Source organism: Sparus aurata, chromosome 2 (assembly GCF_900880675.1).
Source record: "Sparus aurata chromosome 2, fSpaAur1.1, whole genome shotgun sequence".
NCBI lineage: Eukaryota > Metazoa > Chordata > Actinopteri > Spariformes > Sparidae > Sparus > Sparus aurata.
The window spans coordinates 2,771,255-2,792,099 of record NC_044188.1 but is presented as its reverse complement, the minus strand read 5'-3'; the positions used below and the strand labels follow the sequence as shown (position 1 = coordinate 2,792,099).

The following is a 20,845-nucleotide window of genomic DNA, read 5'->3' as shown; positions in this document are numbered from 1 at the left end:
TAGGTGGGGGTCCTGGGGCTGGTTCAGGTGTAGGTGGGGGTCCTGGGGCTGGTTCAGGGGTAGGTGGAGGTACTGGGGCTGGTTCAGGGGTAGGTGGGGGTCCTGGGGCTGGTTCAGGGGTAGGTGGGGGTACTGGGGCTGGTTCAGGGGTAGGTGGGGGTACTGGGGCTGGTTCAGGGGTAGGGGTAGGGGGCTCACAGGTCTCACAGACAGCTGCGGCTGCTGCAGCTGCACTTGACGTTCTGTTCAAACATGCATCATTTTTGACAGGAGGGGTGGTCAACTGATTAAATATGGGCAGCTTGCTAAACGTGAACAGTGGAATCTTAAAATCCAAAGTTTTCTTCCAAAAGATGAGCTAATATGGGGAGAAAAGTGAGCTAGCTTAAAAACCACAAGGTTACGATAAACAACAGACTAATGTGTTCCAGAACTTTCCACCACATGAATGAATGAATGAATGAATGAATGCTTTATTTCAAACATGTGAAAAAAATATTACACATGAAGCACTAGTCATTAAAACTCTTTGTATGTTTGAAAAGAAGTAGGAAGAAGCATTAGCTTATTAATTCCTACCCCTTCTCCACTTAGTACCTAGTACTATAGGTTATCTTACTTCCTGTGTATCCTGTTATTTATTTATTTTTTTTAATACTCTCAACAAAAACAATCACCAACAAACAACACAATAACCGCTTGTGTAAAAATAAAATAAATGACAAGTATGGCAAAATGTGAGAACCCTAGTGTTTGTCATACCCCTCTTCTGCCCTGTACCTTGTAAATACCATCTGTTTGTACCGCTGTTTGAATTTGCTCATGGTTGGACATTGTCTGAGCTCCTCCGCTAGTCTGTTCCACAGTTTCACTCCACATATTGAAATTCAAAAGGTTTTTAAAGTTGAGCATGCATACAGATGTTTTAGATTCAGTTCCCCCCTCAGATTATATCCCCCTTCTCTCGGAAAAAAACATGCTTGAATATTTACTGGTAATATGTTGTTTGTTGCTCTATACATGATTTGTGCTGTTTGGAAGCTTACCAGATCAGTGAGTTTCAGTATTTTTGATTTTGAGAATAAGGGGTTAGTGTGTTCTCTGTAACCAGTGTTATGAATTATCCTGATTGCTCTTTTTTGCAGAATCGACAGTGGTTGTAGTGTAGATTTATAAGTATTGCCCCAAATCTCTACACAGTAACTCAAATACGGTAATATCAGTGAATTGTAAAGAATGTGGAGTGATTTGTGGTCCAGAAAGTGTTTTGCCTTACTTAGTACTGAGATGCTCCGTGACAGTTTGCTTTGGAACGGAACGGAACATATATCATTTATATATAGAATAAACAGTTTGGGACCCAGCACTGACCCCTGGGGGACGCCACAGGCAATGTCCAAGCACGATGAGCTATAGTCTCCCAACTTCACAAATTGACTCCGGCCCTTTAAATAACTCTCAACCCAGTGCAAAACTATCCCCCTGATCCCGTACCGTTCCAGTTTATTGATTAATATGTCATGATTGATTGTGTCAAAGGCTTTCTTAAGATCAATGAATATTCCAATTGCATATTGTTTATTTTCTATGGCGTTAGTGATTACTTCTAATGATTCCATTAATGCCAGTGATGTTGAACTGTTTGGTCTGAATCCATACTGATTGTCAGTGAGTGATATAATTTTGAATTTGTCTAATCGATTATTGAATGCTTTTTCTAGAATTTTTGAAAATTGTGGTAGTAATGAGACGGGTCTGTAATTTGTGAATTGGTGTCTATCTCCAGATTTATACAGCGGTACAACTTTAGCCATTTTAATTTTGCTTGGAAATTTGCCAGTTTGGAATGATAAATTACAGATGAAAGTTAGCGGTTCTGAAATCCCCTCAATGACCTTTTTCACAATTTTCATATCAATGTTATTGCCAGATGTTTTATCTTTACATTTATTTACAACATCAATTATTTCTTTCTCTTCCACTGCTGTGAGGAACATTGAGTTAGTGTTTCTATCTATAAGATTATCATTCCAATCCTGTGATGACGGGGGATCAGGAATTTTTTCAGCCAGGTTTGGTCCAACACTCACAAAGAACTGGTTAAAGCTATTCACTATATCCTCCATGTTTTCCTTTCTGATATCATTATCTATGAAATACTGAGGGTAGCATTGTCTAGAGCCATTTTTGATAATGCTGTTTAGTATATCCCATATTCCTTTAATATTTCTTTTATTTTTATTTAATATCTCATGGTAGTATTCCTTTTTACTTTTCCTTAAAATACTGATTAATTTGTTTTTATATTTTTTGTATTTATTTTCAGCCTCTTTAGTTCTTTCTTTTATAAATTCTCTATAGAGTGTATTTTTCTTTTTTTACAGGCATTCTGTAATCCCTTAGTGATCCATGGTCGATCTAACCAAACCCACCTTGTTTCTGGAAAAACTGGTTGACATACTGACTCCCCTTTGCTTCTCTCTCTTGCCTAATCTTCGTGTCTTTCCTTTTTTGGCTACCCGACTTCTGGGGTATTTTGCCTTCTCTCGGTCTCCTTACTGACTGACTGAATACACCGCACCGCGCAGCAGTTCAGTTGATTGATGGGAGGACCGAACCATTTTACGTAAGGGGGGTCCTTGAGAAATGTTTCCAAAATAAACTTAGTGTTATTATCAGTGCATTAAGTGATGCATATTTATGATTATAAACTAACAAATTAGTGTCATATTATTTTTGTCAGTATTATAATTTTATTAGGGGCCTTTCTAGGCCCCTGTCAATGATGGGCCCCTAGAATCCTTCCCCTTATCCCCCCCTTTTCGGCGCCCCAGTCTGCGCCTGCCTCTTGTCCACGTCCACGTCCATGTCTGCTCCTGCTCCTGCTCATGTTCCTGCCTGTTTCAAGTCCCTTCATGGTATGTTTCGGTTTTGAGTTTTCCATGTTTGGTTTGAGCTTTGCCTTTTTCTTTGTACTTTGTCCTGCTGTTTTTTTTGTTGCTACTTTGCCTTTTGTCCCCTTTGACTTTTTTTTTTGTACCTGACTCCCTGGTTTTTGTATTCAGCTTTAAATAAAGCTCGCTTTTTGTTTCTCCCTATCTTGCCCCCTTGTCTGAGTAACTGCATTTGGGTCCACCTCCCATTTCCATAGTTTTCCCTTTTTCCCCGGCGTGACAACCTGTATGTTTATCACAGGAGATGTTAGTGATGGAGGGATTTAAGCCCTCCTGATGAGATGGATGTTAAAGTTTAAATGTTGACACTAAAAGTTTGGGAGCTATAATCCAGTTTACTGATATTTTCTGCCTTTTCCTCGACTGAAGCTGCTATCAGGCCTGTTCACACAACTTCCGTCACTCTTATATGTGAAATTAGAAATCAATATTTGTAGTAGACATTAAATGACTGATACTGAGTAATAAAATGCTGCAAAATACATTTTCACTCATTTTGAAATGCAATTTATTTAACATGATAAAAACAGTAAAATGTTCTGTGTATATTTGAAATGATAACAGCTCTTTACATAATAAACAGACATTTTCATATAATGAGATACAAACTGTACAAAACTGATATATACTTATAATAATTACAGTCAGATGCAGTGGCGGTTCTAGACCAGTTTTAATAGGGGGGCCAGGTTGGGGACGGCTTTTTTGTAAGGGGGCACATACAACCCGGAAAAAAGGACAAATCCCACATTGAGACAAAGCAGTGTTTACAATTTCAGCAATTTTGATTGGGTAGTAAACTGCTGAGACACTTTGTCTGCCTTTCCCTTCAGAACAAAATCATTACAAGAAATCTGTCATTGTATTATTAATGCAGACTCCCTGTCAGGGGGGCCACAGGGGGGTCCAGACTCAGAGTTACGGGGCACTGGCCCCTGTTGCCCCCCCCTAGAACCACCCCTGGTCAGAAGTAACAATCAACACAGTAAAAACTGGGTATCAACATGTATTGTTCATTTATACAGCTGACTGATACAGACCAAAGTATAATAACAGTTATATAGCACTAACAACACTACAAGATACAGTTATTAAATATATATATATATATATATATATATATATATATATATATATATATATACATGTATATATGTGTGTGTGTGTATGCATAAAAGCAACTCAGATTCCTTCACATACAGTTGGAAAAAAATCACATGATCATCAGAACAAGATTTAATTTTAAGTAAAAAGATTAAAAAATATACCTTCAGTGAAATGTTCAAAGATTACTTGCACACATTTTAAAAATGACTTAAAGACATAAAGTTATTATACATATTATTATTATTATACATCACTGTACATAAACTAGTACAGAAACTGAGGGACATCCTTAAAACTATTATTAGTATTTCTGTTATTATCATTATTAATATTATAACTTTCAGCTATTTATTCTCATGCTATCAATATCAATAACATTATTACATTTAGTTTTCTTTATTGTGATGACCTCTTTTGAAAACACTTTCTACTGAACGTGATTAATAAATGGTAAATGTAAAAATGAATAAAGTTAAGTTAATAGTTATTCCACTGTTGACAAACAATCAGATGTTTTACAAACTCTTTATTAAGCACTTGTTTATTGTGACGTGGCAACTGATGTTGATAACACTTTGTAAATGTTAATAATACTGTGTAGTTCATCTGTAAACATTATTTGGATGAATATCATAAAGTTGCAACTGATGTTTATCAACATTTACAGTTGTTAATAAAGGATGTTCTGTTGGCAGTGAAATAACTATTAACTAATATAATTTAATATAATATAATATAATATAGTATAATATAATATAATGTAGAACCTCCTGTATTAAAGATGAAATGAGTACTTACATGTACAACAGGTGATAAACCATGATGATGAGTAAGTATGAACATACAGTTTGTTTATTAACTGTCTGTCTGAGCTGGACGCTGCTCTCCTCTCCTGGTCCTCTGGTTCACAGCGACCACAACAACACAGAGGATCACCAGCAGACCAGGGAGCAGTGAGGACCTCACCGTGTAGAGGGTGAAGTCCATCCCAGAGGGCTCTCTGGACTTCAGAACAGTTCTGGAGGATGACACACACTGTAGATCTCTTTTAGTCACTGCACACCAGTACTCTCCTGTGTCTTCCAGTGAGACATTAGAGAGAATTAACAAGCCGTCATCCTCAAATCTGTTCAGTCTGCTCTTCAGATCAGAATCAGATGCTAAATCAAATGAATACAAGCGTCTGCCTTCTGTTTGGTTTGGCTCGATGAACCAGCGGTGCCAGCTACCCTCTTCCCAACCTCTGCATCTGAAAGTGACATTGTCTCCTTCTGAGAAGAGCTCGACAGCAGGTGGGCCAGATTTGGGGCACACCAACAGGTGATACTGTTGAACATGGTCGTAGATTTTACAAAAGTATAAACCTGAGTGATTTAACTGAAGTGATGAAAGCACCAGTGAGTAGTTTTTTCCTACCTCTGAGACAAAGTTGTAGTTGTTCTCATTATACTTTGTCCAAAGTGGAGGTTGGCCATCAGTGAACTCAGCAGCAGGGCACTGTAACACAGCTGTCTCTCCCACTGTGTAGAGGATCCTCTCTGATGGCAGGTTTAACTCTACAGGGTGACTGCTGACACACTGCTGTTGGTTCATCACCAGACAGTTGTAATATTTGAACCGTGATAACGTGAGGTTGTAAATACGAAGTCCTGATGAGTCTTTCACCACTTGAGATTTTCCTTCAACATCGTCCATCACCGATGTTACACTGTCCCCAAAAACTCTTGTCCAAATGTTGTTCCAATATCCAGAATCACTCTTGAGCCACTGGATGTCCAGATTGTCAGCCGCTCCCTCACATGGCAGGTCCACTGTTTCTCCAACTGTAACATCAACACGTCTGCGAAAAAGTATCGTACTACACACAATAACAGTGATGTTGTTCTCATATGTCACGTTGCCCCAACACTCCTCTTGGTACTGGCCGGAGTCAGAGTGGATCAGGTTCTGGATCATGTAAGGAAGAAATATTGTCTCTGCTGACAACTGACAGTCGTTGTTTCAAGTCTTCAGGTACTGTGGAGTTCTGGGACCAGAGGGCAGAGGTATTCCACAGGACGAGCAAATCTGGACCAACAAATCTGGAGATCAGGCAGGAGTCGGCCTCCTCGGGGAGGCTGAAGGTGAAAGAGTCCGATTCCTCTACGATGACGATACGTTCTTCTGCATGAATGTTGTTGATGAGAGCAAACAGCAGGAAGGAGAGCTCTGCGACTGCAGCCATTCTGCTCTGAGGACGAGCAAACACTGACACCTCTCACCTGATTATCTCTATATCAACCCTCATCAGCAGCTTGTCATTAGTGGCTGGAGGAACGTGACTTCTTTATCTCATCATCACAGGAAACTTTGACACATTCGTCTCTGTACCAAGGAACCTAATCAGAAGATCAGACACATGTTGTGAAATGACTTTTAGACACATTAAAGATGTTAACTTGAGTTTACTGCAAGATTCATCTAAACAGAAGTCCACAAACTAGTGACATGCTGTTACACCATGGCTCCTGAGAATCTTCATTATCTGCATTATTTCTTGTAACATGTAATCAGACATGTGTGACACGTGTTAGTTTGATTTGCTTAATTACTGCATCAGTAAAACATTGAGCTTCATCAGCTGACAAAAGTAATGTGTAATAACGTTTATTTGAATTACAACTGATGAAATATAATAAAAACAATATTTAAAATGATAACAGCTCTTTTTAACCTGATAAATAACTGAATTATATTTGTCATTTCTAATCAGTTTGATGTTGCCATAGTTTTTGGCAGGACCCAGAAGACAACGAGGCAGAGAGTAGAGTGCAAACAGGTTTATTTAACTTCACGAGGTTAATGAAGGTGAAGGTGGAGAAACTCAGGCTGGAGACTCCGTCTGAGAGGAGGGAGGAGGAGCAGGAGAGGTAGCTCATGGTGGTGCTGGTGGATAGCGTGGCGTGTGGCGCTCAGGTGAGCACAGGGCAAGACTGTTGGCTGCAGAGGTGCAGAGAGCCGGGTCACTGGAAGTGGAGCCACTGGTAGCTGGCACCAGTTAATAGAGCTGTGATTGGTCAGATTGTACCACAGCTTGAAGATACTCAAATGTTACAGGTGGATGTTTATGTTTGAATACAGGTCAGAAGAAATATTTCGTCACTGTCCAGTCAAAACCACGTAATCTCCAAATGTGGTGTTTTTGATTTGTGTGATCAAACTGAAGGAGGAAGTGCTCCGTTATGAGCTGAGACAGTTCTCGTATTTCTGAAGCCAAACAAACCTTTAACAAACTCCCTGAATCACCTGAAAAATGCATCGCCACAAAGCTGAAAACATGGCTGCTTTATACGGAGGATTATTAGTGCCAGGGGTGAGGAAAGAAATGAGAGCAGGATGTTTTTTGATTAGTCGCTGATAAACTTTCTTAGCTTATGAAACATTCACATTTTGGAGATGAGTGGTTTTGATTGGACAGCAACACTATGTTTTCAGGAAACCTTCTGTCATCAGTTACAAGTCTTCAGATAGTGAGTTCTGAGAAGGAGGATGTTGCAACATGGTGTCGCTGCTGGTAGATGTTAGTGGTTTTATTGTCAAAGAAGTCCATCACCATAACCCATCACTCTATATAGTTTCTTTAGGTTCGTATAGCCTAAATTAAAAAAACACAAAACAAACGGACAGATGTGTTCTGTTTTTGATGCAGACTACGTGAAAAAACTGCAGCTAATTTATAGAAATGGAGTGTGACACTGCTGCTCTGAGGAATGACAGTAAGATGACTTTCTGCAACACCCATCTGACACTCAATATACAAACTGGGTAGAAACAGTGTTTGTGACGTACATCAGTGTTGTGAGGTATCTGGACTGCAACACATTCTGGCCCTTAATTCAACTCAGTTTAAATTTAACCTGTTACTCCTTGTGTAAGTTAAGGAATGTAGACAATACGGGGCTCACAGCTCCAAGGGACCTTGGAGGCAGCATTCAGCTGTGTGTGGGTCAAAGGTTAGCAGGAGACAAGGCCACTACTAAAACGGAGCCTGTCTCCTATGTCAGATGGAGGAAGATATATAAACGTGTACCTCTCCAGAAAAGGATAGAGAGATCATTTAGGTTTATTTTACAGTACAAGACCCAAGGAGGAACAGTAACAGATTTAGCCTTTTATGGGAGATGAGCAGGTGCAGAATGTAATTTGTGCTACTGTCGGGAAACGGTTCGGATGCGGTTTTAAGTACAACGGGTACGGGCGGGTGCGGGTTTGCAAAATAAGATATAAATTGATACCGACGCCCGACCCGCACCCGAAGCAAAGTTAGACTGACGCAATCTTTAAAAATGAAAGTAAGCCAGCGTGGGGAATGGGAGTTCTGGGAGGGCGCAAGCACGCATGAATGAGCTCATATGAAATATACCGGTACATGCTTATCATTTTGAAATGCAGGCATATTTTTGTAGATGTGTCGCTAATGATTTTTTCTTTTTTTGCACCTGACGCCATGAAAATGACAATCGCAAAACCCGACCCGCGCTCTCTAGGCGTCCGACCCGATCCGCACCCGTGTCCCACACAGGACATTATTTTTCAACCGTTTCATCCAAATTGTGCGGGTCACCCGTCGGGTACCCGCGGGTACCCGAACCCGTGCAGGACTCTGGTCTGGGCTGGAGCGGCTCTCTACTTCTCCAAACTGAGGCTGCGCTGATCGGTGATTACGGTAGGAAACAGATCGACTATAGATATGTACTTTATATGACCCCACTTCAAAAAACACAAACTATCACTTTAAGAGCATCTCCAGACTCTGCCACTCTCTATCTCACTGTCACTGAAACACTCATTCATGCCCTTCTTACATCCAGATTGGATTACTGCAATAGCCTTCTCCTCGGTTTACCCTCTCACAGACTTACAGTATGTCCAAAACTCAGCTGCCAGAGTCTTCATTCACACTCAGTCTTGGGAACACATCACCCCCACCCTTCAGCGCCTGCACTGGCTCCCAGTCCAATATCAGATCACTTTTAAGTTGCAACTTTACAATAAACAGTTGCTTATTAAATGTTTTATAAAGCATTTCATTTTTTGTTAAAGGAGCATTATGTAGTTTAAGTGAAGGCATGTTAATGAATAGAGAAAGATCGTCATTGGCGGATTTTTTTTTTCTGACTAAACAAACTAAATAATCAAACTCTTTCTTTTCATGACTGAATAAACAAACTGACCTTAAAGGACAACACAGCTGATACTGTTTTACCTTGTTTGTGTGTTCTGGGGACCTTCTTTTCCTGACTTTGTATTATTACCTCATTAATATTGTAAATATTAAGATTCTGATTTTTAATTTCTTCTCTAAAACTACACAGAGCTCCTCCTGACGTTTAATTAACTCTATAATAACATTTATGACATTAATGATGGTTATTACTGTCACTAGATCAATTATGACGTCATCACAGAGCAGTCATACATGCGTACACCATTGATAGCAGTCTGAACCGCATAGGCGCACGCGAGCCCGACCGCGGCGGCCTTGGGCAGCGGCGCGTGACTGGGGCTGATGCACCGGTACCCGAGGAGCTTATGACGCGCGTGAAGTCCCGACAGACCCAAACCCCAGATCACAGGCACATCGGCTCGCGCGGCCCGACAGCCTCGCGTGGTACGCGTGCTCGAGCGCACCGGAGGGGTTGCCGATGGCCCCGCTGAAGGTGAGCCCGTGAGCTCGTGCGTACAGCAGCACAGCTGGAAGGTGGACACGAGCTCCACCGCGTACACGGAGAGCCCGGTGTCCGCGAGGGCACCTGGTCAGCAACTTGCGGGTCGTGTCGCCGCGAGCAGCACAAGAGACACCGCCACGTCTGCAGTCATGCTGGCGGCAGGTCCGCGCTCTCTGTCGGAGACTGTCTGCGCCTTCAGCCGCTGAGAGGCTCCGCTGTGCGCCCCGAGCAGCTGCTGCCTCCTCCAGGCCTCTGTCTCTCTCTGTACCGATCAATCTCACTTCCTCCGGTGGATCAGAGCCTCGGCTGTGCGGGGCTGCTGCTCTGTCCTGGACGATGCGGGGTCCAGAAAACAGAATCACTTTGAGCAGCAAACAAGTCTGTGAAACCAGTTCAGACTGGTCCAAGGTGAAACCAGTTAGTGGAGGGACAAAAAAAGAACCCCAACAACACTTATTTTCAATGTCCACTGGCGCCCTCCCTTTGTGTTCTCTCTTGAAAATAATAAATATTAACAAAATAAAGAAACAGATAAACAATGACATGCTTTTCACTTGTGGTGCTGAGTCACATGACATGTGGTCATTGGCTGCTCACCTCAGAGGGTCAGATAGGTGTCACAGAAGACAGGTCAGGTCACGCCAAGTGAGAGACAGGTTATGTTTTGATATTTTGCAAGATGAACTGGCAGTCAAAGCCCTCGGGTGCACAGTACTGAAAGAGAAGAAAAGAGAAGAACAAGCGGGGGCGGCTGTGGCTCAGTGGGTAGAGCGGGTCGTCTAGCGATCGGAAGGTCAACAGTTGAATCCCGGCTTCCCCTATTGCATATCGAAGTGTCCTTGAACAAGATACTGAACCCCAAATTGCTCCTGATAAGCAGTTGGCGCCTTGCATGGCAGCATGGCCTCCGTCATCAGTGTATGAATGTGTGTGTGAATGGGTGAATGTGGCATGTATTGTACAGCGCTTTGAGCTGTCATTAGACTGGAAAAGCGCTTTAAAAATGCAGACCATTTAAGTCCCAAAGGTGACATGATGTCATCCTTTTTTAAATGCCGTTTTGTATGACGTTTCAATTAAATTATCTTGCTTACTTATAGCTACTAAGAAGGATAAATGAATCATGAATTAAAGTAGAGGCCAACCCGTCTGGATGCACCACCAGTGCAGGTTGTACTCTGTGTTGTTTATTGTGAAATGGTAGTGAATCTTTTATTATAAGGTAATTATAGATGGTATGTTGAACACACCACTTATGCAAGTAACTACAGTATATGTATATGTACAGTATATAAGTGAATCTACTCCATATCTGTCTAGATGCGCTCAAAAAATATCTCAAGATGCCCCTAACAGCTGCTGGAGAGGGGCCTTCTGATGCAACATCCACACCACTCTCTGAAGCATGTAAGTTAAGCCAACTGTCTGTGGTCTCTTACGCACTGCTATGTTGACACAACAAACTTAACAGTATGGATGTACTCTATGTTTGAATACAGCTACAAGTCAGGCGTCATGCAGCAGCAGTGCTACCACGTCAACCACATCACCCACCTCTGAGAGTCAGCTTGAAGCAGGTGAGTTATGTAATTGCATGTTACAGCTGCAGTCACATTACTGAACAATACTATGGTTATTCATAATTTATGCTTCAGATGTGTTTATTTGCTGATGTGCTGTTTTTTGTGCATCACTGTGTGACCTTACTGTAGGATTAATATCTATATTTGCATGTGTGTTTGATTTGCTTGCAGTGACAGCTGCTGTTTCAGAGAGGAGCTTCTCCAAATTGAAGCTCATCAAAACATACCTGAGTTCCAGGTGGGGGGAGTAATCTCACCTAGGTCACTGGTGTGTGGATGCTGTCATGGGATCACATCCTTTAAGTACACTGATATTCATATGTTTAGATGAGTGATAACAGATGCAGCTCATCTGGTTGTGTTCTTATGTGTCTCCATCTTATCCACAAACAAGATGCACCAGATTAATGAGGAGAAATAAACACACTCAGACAGACAGTTCCCTTAGAAAATAACCACTGTAATATTCTGTTATATTTTGATTTTCAATGTGTTTCCTTCGCAAAATGAAGAAACAAACTGGCTTGAGCTAGAGCACCCATTAAGTGCACCCATAGAGTTTTGAACATGATTAGGAAAAAGATTGGAGCCCCCCTGGAGACTTTCAAGGGCAATGAACATTTCTTGGCTGTTGAATTTTGAACAAAACAAGCTGGATGTTGGGTTTGAAGAATTGGAGGAAAAAGGGCTTACAATGATACATAAGATGTTTGATGGGGAAGTCCTGCGGTCTTTTAGACAATTGCAAGATAGATTTGGTCTGACAAGTAAAGATTTTCATAGGTACTTGCAACTGAGAAGTTACCTGATGTCACACAAAGAATGGAGTTTACTTAAGACACAACCCACACCTATAGAAGACTTGCTCATAAATATTATAAAAAAATATAGCAGAGGAATATCAGAAACGATCCAATGAGTCTGAATTGTTTGCCGAACTGTTATTGGTTTAACTGTTTAATTTATACTTTTTTTTCGGTTATTTATTAGTATTATTTTTTTTATTTAATAACTGGCTTTTCATAAGTATGTAACATAGAAATATCTGATGTAAATCAAAAAATGTGTGTAAATACGTATGAATGCCAATAAATACTTGGTTAAAAAATAAAAGTGTTTCCCTCATCAGGACGTGTGTCATGACTGTAGATTTATGTTCTTGATATGTTCTGTTATCATAGTTCTGTGTCTTGTGTTGTATCATGTCTTGGTGTGTCTATGTTTTGATTTTCCATGCCCCACTGTGTCCTTTAAGAGTCTCTTTTGTTCTTCCCTCTGTCTCCCTCTGTCGGTAGTTTTGCTCCCTCCATGTTCTCTCTACTGTGCTCGTCCCCCTCGTTACCTCACCTGGCCTCCTCCCTCCCCTCTCTCTCTCCTCACCTGTTCCTCGTCTTGTCAGTAGTGGTTGTGTATTTAGTCTGTGTCTTCCCTGCACTCCTTGTCCGTTCATTGCCTCTAGTCCATGTCTGTGCCTGCTCATGTTTCTGCCTGTTTCAAGTCCCTTTATGGTATGTTTTGGTTCTGAGTTTTCCATGTTTGATTTGAGCTTTGCGTTTTTTTTTGTACTTTGTCCTGCTGTTTTTTTTTTTTTTTGTTGCTTCTTTGCCTCTTGTCCCCTTTGACTTTTTTTTTTGTACCTGACTCCCTGGTTTTTGTATTCAGCTTTAAATAAAGCTTGCTTTTTGTTTCTCCCTATCTTGCCCCCTTGTCTGAGTAACTGCATTTGGGTCCACCTCCCATTTCCATAGTTTTCCCTTGTTCCCCGGCATGACAACCTGTATGTTTATCACAGGAGATGTTAGTGATGGAGGGATTAAAGCCGTCCTGATGAGATGGATGTTAAAGTTTAAATGTTGACACTTGTAATAAAAGTTTGGGAGCTATATTCCAGTTTACTGATATTTTCTGCTTTTTCCTCAACTGAAGCTGCTATCAGGCCTGTTCACACAACTTCTGTCACCCTTATATGTGCATTTAGAAATCAATATTTATTGTAGACATTAAAATGACTGATGCTGAGTAATAAATATGCCGATGACACGGCCTTGGTGGCTCACCTGACGGACTCTAACAGCCTAACAGCATATCACCAACAGGTGGACTCACCTCTGATTGAGGAGAGCTTCTTAGAGCTTAGCATCTCTCAGACCAAGGAGCTGTGCCACTGCAGGAGAGTGACACCTGGTGACTCAGCCCACCCACTACTGCAGCCACTGAAGATCAATGGGCAAGAGGTGGAGCAGGTGGAGGCGTTCAGGTATCTGGGCATTGAGGTGGACAGAACACTGTCCTTCTCTGTCCACACTGAACACACCTACAGAAAGGCACAACAACGTCTCTTCTTGCTGAAGGAAGCTGAGGAGTTTTAATGTGAGCAAAGACATTTTAACAGTTGTTTACAGATCACTCATCGAGTCAGTCCTCACGTACATCTCATCCTGGTACACCTTTCTTTCCGTCAGAGATAAATCCAACTGTCACGCATCATCAAACACGCAAGTAAAATAACAGGCACCACACAGTCCTCCCTCTCAGACCTCCACACACAGGCAGTCAGACGCAAAGCCACCTCCATCATAAATGACCCTTCACATCCACTCCACAACTCATTCCAACTCCTTCCTTCAGGCCGTCGCTACAGGGTCCCACTTAGTGAAAAAATCCTTCATCCCATCCACCATCAACATCATCAACAATGCACTATAAAATCCTTTTTAATGTCCTCATTCTGTATTATACATATTGCACTGTATTTATTTTATTGTGTTGCTGTTTTTATGTTAACTGTGTTTTTACCTTGTGTTTATTTTTTCTATGCACATCTGTGAACACGTCAAAGACGAATTTCCACTGCTTTTTGCAGGGGACAATGAAGTTCTGATTCTGATAAAATGCTGCAAAATAGATTTTCACTCATTTTGAAATGCAATTTATTAAACATGTGAAAAACGGTGAAACGTTCTGAGTATATTTAAAATGATAACAGCTCTTTACATAATAAACAGACATTTTCATATAATGAGATACAAACTGTACAAAACTGATATAAACTATAATGTGAACATTGGAGTTAATCTGACTTTAAGATATATTTTGCACACAGAGAGATGGGTTATTTATAATAATTACAATCAGAAGTAACAATCAACACAGTAAAACTGGGTATCAACATGTATTGATCATTTATACAGATGACTGATACAGACCAAAGTATAATAACAGTTATATAGCACTAACAACACTACAAGATAGTTATTATATATATATATATATATATATATATATATATATATATATATATATATATATATATATATATATATATATATGTAAATGCATAAAAGCAACTCAGATTCCTTCACATACAGTTGGAAAAAAATCACATAATCATCAGAACAAGATTTAATTTTCAGTGAAATGTTCAAAGATTATACATGTTAAAAATGACTTAAAGGAGAACTTCGGTCGACTTAAACATGCAGCTTCATTGCTCAAGCTACATGTCCATGTTACAGCCTGTCATGAGCCATGAGCCTTACAATAGCCTGTTAAGCCTGTTAAGTGCACACTTGGTGGATATGCTAGTTTGGTCTAGCTACTGGAAGATGCGTATGTCAACAAACAGGTATGTAGCTGCTTGCACAAACACACTGTCTTGACTACTTTTTTATTCAGTTTGAGTCATACATACTACAGTGCTGTGTTGTAAGGTGTCTGCTGATGTTGCATAACTTTTGGTGTGAGATGTGGAGCATGTTAAGACGCTTAAAACACAGTGTAAAGTTCTGACCCCATGCTGTTAGCTGTCAATGCTAAGTCTCCGTTCACGGAACTCTGTAATGGTTGGACCAAATGTTTTCGCGTCTTCAGTACTGGCAAGTCAAGGGTAGCTTGAGCAATGAAGCTGCATGTTTAAATCGACCGAAGTTCTCCTTTAAAGACATAATGTTATTATACATATTATTATTATTATTATTATTATTATTATTATACATCACTATACACAAAATAGTACAGAAACTGAGGGACATCCTTAAAACTATTATTAGTATTTCTGTCATTATCATTATTAATATTATAACTGTCAGCCATTCATTCCCATGCTATCAATATCAATAACATTAGTACATTTAGTTTTCTTTATTGTGATGACCTCTTTTGGAAACACTCTCTACTGAACGTGATTAATAAATGGTAAATGTAGAGATAATTAAAGTTAATAGTTATTCTTCTGTTGACAAACAATCAGATGTTTTACAAACTCTTTATTAAGCACTTGTTTATTGTGATGTGGCAACTGATGTTGAGAATACTTTGTAAATGTTAAATACTGTGTAGTTCATCTGTTAACATTATTTGGATGAATATAATAAAGTTGCAACTGATGTTTATCAACATTTACAGTTGTTAATAAAGGATGTTCTGTTGGCAGTGAAATAACTAACTAATATAATTTAATATAATATAATATAATATGATATAGTATGATATAATATAATGTAGAACCTCCTGTATTAAAGATGAAATGAGTACTTACATGTACAACAGGTGATAAACCATGATGGTGAGTAAGTATGAACATACAGTTTGTTTATTAACTGTCTGTCTGAGCTGGACGCTGCTCTCCTCTCCTGGTCCTCTGGTTCACAGCGACCACAACAACACAGAGGATCACCAGCAGACCAGGGAGCAGTGAGGACCTCACCGTGTAGAGGGTGAAGTCCATCCCAGAGGGCTCTCTGGACTTCAGAACAGTTCTGGAGGATGACACACACTGTAGATCTCTTTTAGTCACTGCACACCAGTACTCTCCTGTGTCTTCCAGTGAGACATTAGAGAGAATCACCAAGCCATCATCCTCAAATATGTTCAGTCTGCTCTTCAGACCAGATGTTAAATAATATACATCCAAGGCTCTGCCTTCTGTTTGGTTTGGCTTGATGAACCAGAATTGCCAGCTACCCTTTTCCCAACCTTTGCATCTGAAAGTGACATTGTCTCCTTCTGAGAAGAGCTCGACAGCAGGTGGGTCAGATTTGGGGCACACCACCAGGTGATACTGTTGAACATGGTTGTAGATTTCACAAGAGTATAAACCTGAGTGATATAACTGAAGTGATGAAAGCACCAGTGAGTAGTTTTTTCCCACCTCTGAGACAGAGTCGTAGTAGATCCCATCATACTTTTTCCAAAGTGGAGTCTGGTTGTCAGTGAACTCAGCAGCAGGGCACTGTAACACAGCTGTCTCTCCCACTGTGTGGAGGATCGACTCCCATGGCAGGTCTAACTCTACAGGGTGACTGCTGACACACTGCTGTTGGTTCATCACGAGACAGGTGTAAAATTTGAACTGTGTTAATGTGAGGTTGTAAATATGAAGTCCTGATGAGTCTTTCACCACTTGGGATCTTCCTTCAACATCGTCCATCACTGATGTTACACTGTCCCCAAAAACTCTCGTCCAAATGTTGTTCCAATATCCAGAATCACTCTTGAGCCACTGGATGTCCAGATTGTCAGCCGCTCCCTCACATGGCAGGTCCACTGTTTCTCCAACTGTAACATCAACACGTCTGCGAAAAAGTATCGTACTACAAACAATAACAGTGATGTTGTTCTCATATGTCACGTTGCCCCAACACTTCTCTTGGTACTGGCCGGAGTCAGAGTGGGTCAGGTTCTGGATCATGTAAGAAGAAATATTGTCTCTGCTGACAACTGACAGTCGTCGTTTCAAGTCTTCAGGTACTGTGGAGTTCTGGGACCAGAGGGCAGAGGTATTCCACAGGACGAGCTTCTTCTCACCAACAAATCTGGAGATCAAGCAGGAGTCGGCCTTCTTGGGGAGCCGGAAGATGTAAAAGTCCAATTCCCTTTTGATGATGATTCGTTCTTCTGCATGAATGTTGTTGATGAGAGCAAACAGCAGGAAGGAGAGCTCTGCGACTGCAGCCATTCTGCTCTGAGGACGAGCAAACACTGACACCTCTCACCTGATTATCTCTATATTAACCCTCATCAGCAGCTTGTTGTTTGTGATTGGAGGAATGTGTCTTCTTTATCTCATCATCACAGGAAACTTTGACGCATTCGGCTCTGTACCAAGGAATCTAATCGAAAGATAAGACACATGTTGTGAAATGACTTTTAGACACATTAAAGGTGTTAACTTGAGTTTACTGCAAGATTCATCTAAACAGAAGTCCCCAAACTAGTGACATGCTGTTACACCATGGCAATTATTTGCATTATTTCTTGTAACATGTAATCAGACATGTGTGACATGTGTTAGTTTGCTTTGCTTAATTACTGCATCAGTAATAAGAAACATTGAGCTCCATCACTTGACAAAATTAATGTGATAGTGTTTATTTTGGATCACAATTGATAAAATATCATAAAAACAATAATCAAAATGATAACAGCTCTTTTTATCCTGATAAATAACTGAATTATATTTGTCATTTCTAATCAGTTCGTGGTTGCTGTAGTTTTTGGCAGTTGGTTGGTAACGTAATGTTGCTGTGACACTTGTTGGGTCTGTTTTATAAATTCTAAGTGCTGATCCATCAAAATTCAGAACAGCTCATCTATTTATTTATTTATCATACTGTCCAAAAATGACTAACGACAGACTTCTGACACCAGTTCACAGAGCTGTGATTGTTCAGATTTTACCACAGCTTGAAGATACTCAAATGTTACAGGTAGATGTTTATGTTTGAATACAGGTCAGAAGAAATATATCGTCGCTGTCCAGTCAAAACTACGTAATCTCCAAACGTGGTGTTTTTGATTTGTTTGATCAAACTGAAGGAGGGAGTGCTCCGTTATGAGCTGAGACGGTTCTTGTATTTCTGAAGCCAAACAAACCTTTAACAAACTCACTGAATCACCTGAAAAATGCATCGCCACAAAACTGAAAACATGGCTGCTTTATACGGAGGAGTATTAGGGCCAGGGGTGAGGAAAGAAATGCGAGCAGGATGTTTTTTGATTAGGAGCTGATAAACTTTCTTAGGTCATGAGAAGTTCACATTTTGGCGATCAGTGGTTATGATTGGACAGCAACGCTATGTTTTCAGGAAACCCTCTGTCATCAGTTACAAGTCTTCAGATAGTGAGTTCTGAGAAGGAGGATGTTGCAACACTGATGCACGTCACATACACTGTTTCTACCCAGTTTGTATATTGAGTGTCAGATGGGTGTCGCAGAAAGTCTTTTGTGTAGGTTTTATGTTTTATGTAGGCTATAAAAGGTGAGTGGTTACGGGAGGTTGGTGATATTTACATGTTTTGTTCTGTGACAGAAAAATACATTCACTGACAAGACCGTGCCATTATTTAACATTAAGATAGTTTATTTTAATTTGTGGAAGATTTTGGAGAGAATGGGAAAAGGAGTGGTCAAGGTCGGTGGATGAAGAGTGGGGTGCAGAGTCCAACTGAAGCTGGGAGGGTGGAGGCGAGGGCTGAGCCCATCAGGAGACCGACGGCAGGGACGAAGGCTGAGCCCCTCAGGAGGCCAACGGCAGGGATAAAGGCTGAGACCCTCGGGAGGCCGAAGGCAGGCACGAAGGCCGAGACCCTCAGCAGGGCGAAGGTTGAAACCCTCAGGAGGCTGACGGTGGGGGTGAAGGCTGAGACACTCAGGAGGCTGATGGCAGGGACGAAGGCTGAGACCCTTGGGAGGCCGACGGCAGGGTTGATAGCTGAAACCATCGGGAGGCCGATGGCAGGGACGAAGGCTGAGACCCTGGGGAACTGACAGCAGGGGTGAAGGTTGAGACCCTCGGGAGGCAGAGGCCGACGGTGGGGTCGAAGGCTGAAACCCTCTGGAGGCTGATGGCGGGGTCAATGTAGGCTGAGACCCACTGGAATCCGGCGGCAAAGATGAAAGCTGGAACCCTATGGAGGCTGGTGACGAAGGCGGAAGTCCTCTGAAGACTGGCGGCCAAGGCCCTCTGGAGGCTGGGGGCGTGGGCTAAGACCCACTGGAAGCCGGTGGCAAAGATGAAGGCGGAGACCCGGTGGACGAAGGTGGAAGCCCTCTGGAGGCCGGCGGCAAAGAGGTAAACCTCAGGAAGCCAGTAGCGTAGGTGAAGGCTGGAGCTCTCTGGGGGTTGGCAACAAAGGTGGAAGCCCTCTGGATAGTAGCGGCGACAACGTAGGCGAAGGCCTTCTAAAGGCCAGTGGTGAAGAAGAGGGCCCTCAGGAAGCTGGCGGCGAAGACCCTCCTGGACCTCGTCAGGGCCACCGAAGTAGGATCACTGGGGGCTGTCGGCCTGGGAGCCGATGGAGGTTCACAGGGAGGTGTCAGCCAGGGAGCTGACAGAGGTTCCCAGGGAGGTGTCGGCCTGGGAGCCGACGGAGGCAGAGGCCGACTGCGAGGTTGAAGGCTGAGACCCCTAGGAGACCGAAAGAAGAGTCGACGTAGGCTGGGACCTACTGGAAGCCGGCGGCGAAGACGAAAGCTGAAACCCTCTGCAGGCTGGCAGCAAAGGCCAGTGGCGAAGGTGGAAGTCCACTGGAAGCCGGTGGGTGCGGTGACGTCAGAAGACCTCTGGAGATTGGCAGTGAAGGCGAAGGCCCTCTGGAGGCCGGGGGCATGGGCTTTGACCCACTGGAAGCTGGCGGCGAAGATGAAGGCTGAGACCCTCTGGAATCCGCCGGCGAAGGCGAAAGCCCTCTGGAGGCCGGCGGCGAAGACGTAAATCCTCAGGAAGCCAGCGGTGTAGGCGAAGGCCGGAGCTCTTTGGAGGCTGGCGGCAAAGGTGGAAGCCCTCTGGATGCCAGCGGCGACGACGTAGGCGAAGGCCTTCTGGAGGCCAGTGGCAAAGACGAGGGTCCTCAGGAAGCTGGCGGTGAAGACGAATGCTGAGACCTTCAGGAGGCCAGTCGCGAAGATGAAGGCTGGGACCCTCTGGAAGCTGGCGGTGAAGGCTAGGCCCTCTGGAGGCCGGGGGTGTAGACTGGGACCTCCTGGAAGCCGGCAGTGGAGATGAAGGCTGAGACCCTCTGAGTGCCAAACCACTAACTGGAAAACCCTCCTGGACCTTGTCAGGGCCACTGAAGGAGGATCACTTGGGGCTGTCGGCCTGGGAGCCGATGGACGTTCACAGGGAGGTGTCAGCCTGGGAGCCGACGGAGGTTCCCAGGGAGGTGTCGGCCTGGGAGCCGACGGAGGACCACTAGAAGGTGTCGGCCTGGGAGCTGACAGAAATTTACAGGGAGGTGTCGTCCTGGGAACCAACGGAGGAACACAAGGAGGTGTCGTCCTGGGAACCAACGGAGGAACACAAGGAGGTGTCAGTCAGGAACTGACGGAGTACCACAAGGAGGTGTCGGCCTGGGCGCCGACAAAGGATCAGTGGCAGCTGTCCGCCTGGGAGCCGAGGGAGAGACGCTGGCGGTTGTCGGCCTGAGAGCCGACGGAGAGTCGCTGGCGGCTGTCGGCTGTCGGCCTAGGAGCCGATTGAGAGACACTGGAAGG

At 42.7% G+C, this 20,845-nt stretch overlaps 1 long non-coding RNA gene across 2 annotated transcripts; it reads left to right on the top strand.

The window, feature by feature from the left end:
• The first annotated feature begins 9,779 nt into the window (after nt 1-9,779).
• On the top strand, nt 9,780-12,916 carry LOC115570170 (uncharacterized). Of its 2 annotated transcripts, XR_003981713.1 has the most exons (4): nt 9,780-10,991; nt 11,090-11,176; nt 11,269-11,346; nt 11,524-12,916. It is a non-coding gene; the product is annotated as an uncharacterized LOC115570170 (long non-coding RNA). The 2 variants fall into 2 exon arrangements; XR_003981712.1 differs by having other exon boundaries at nt 9,780-11,176.
• Nucleotides 12,917-20,845: the final 7,929 nt, after the last annotated feature.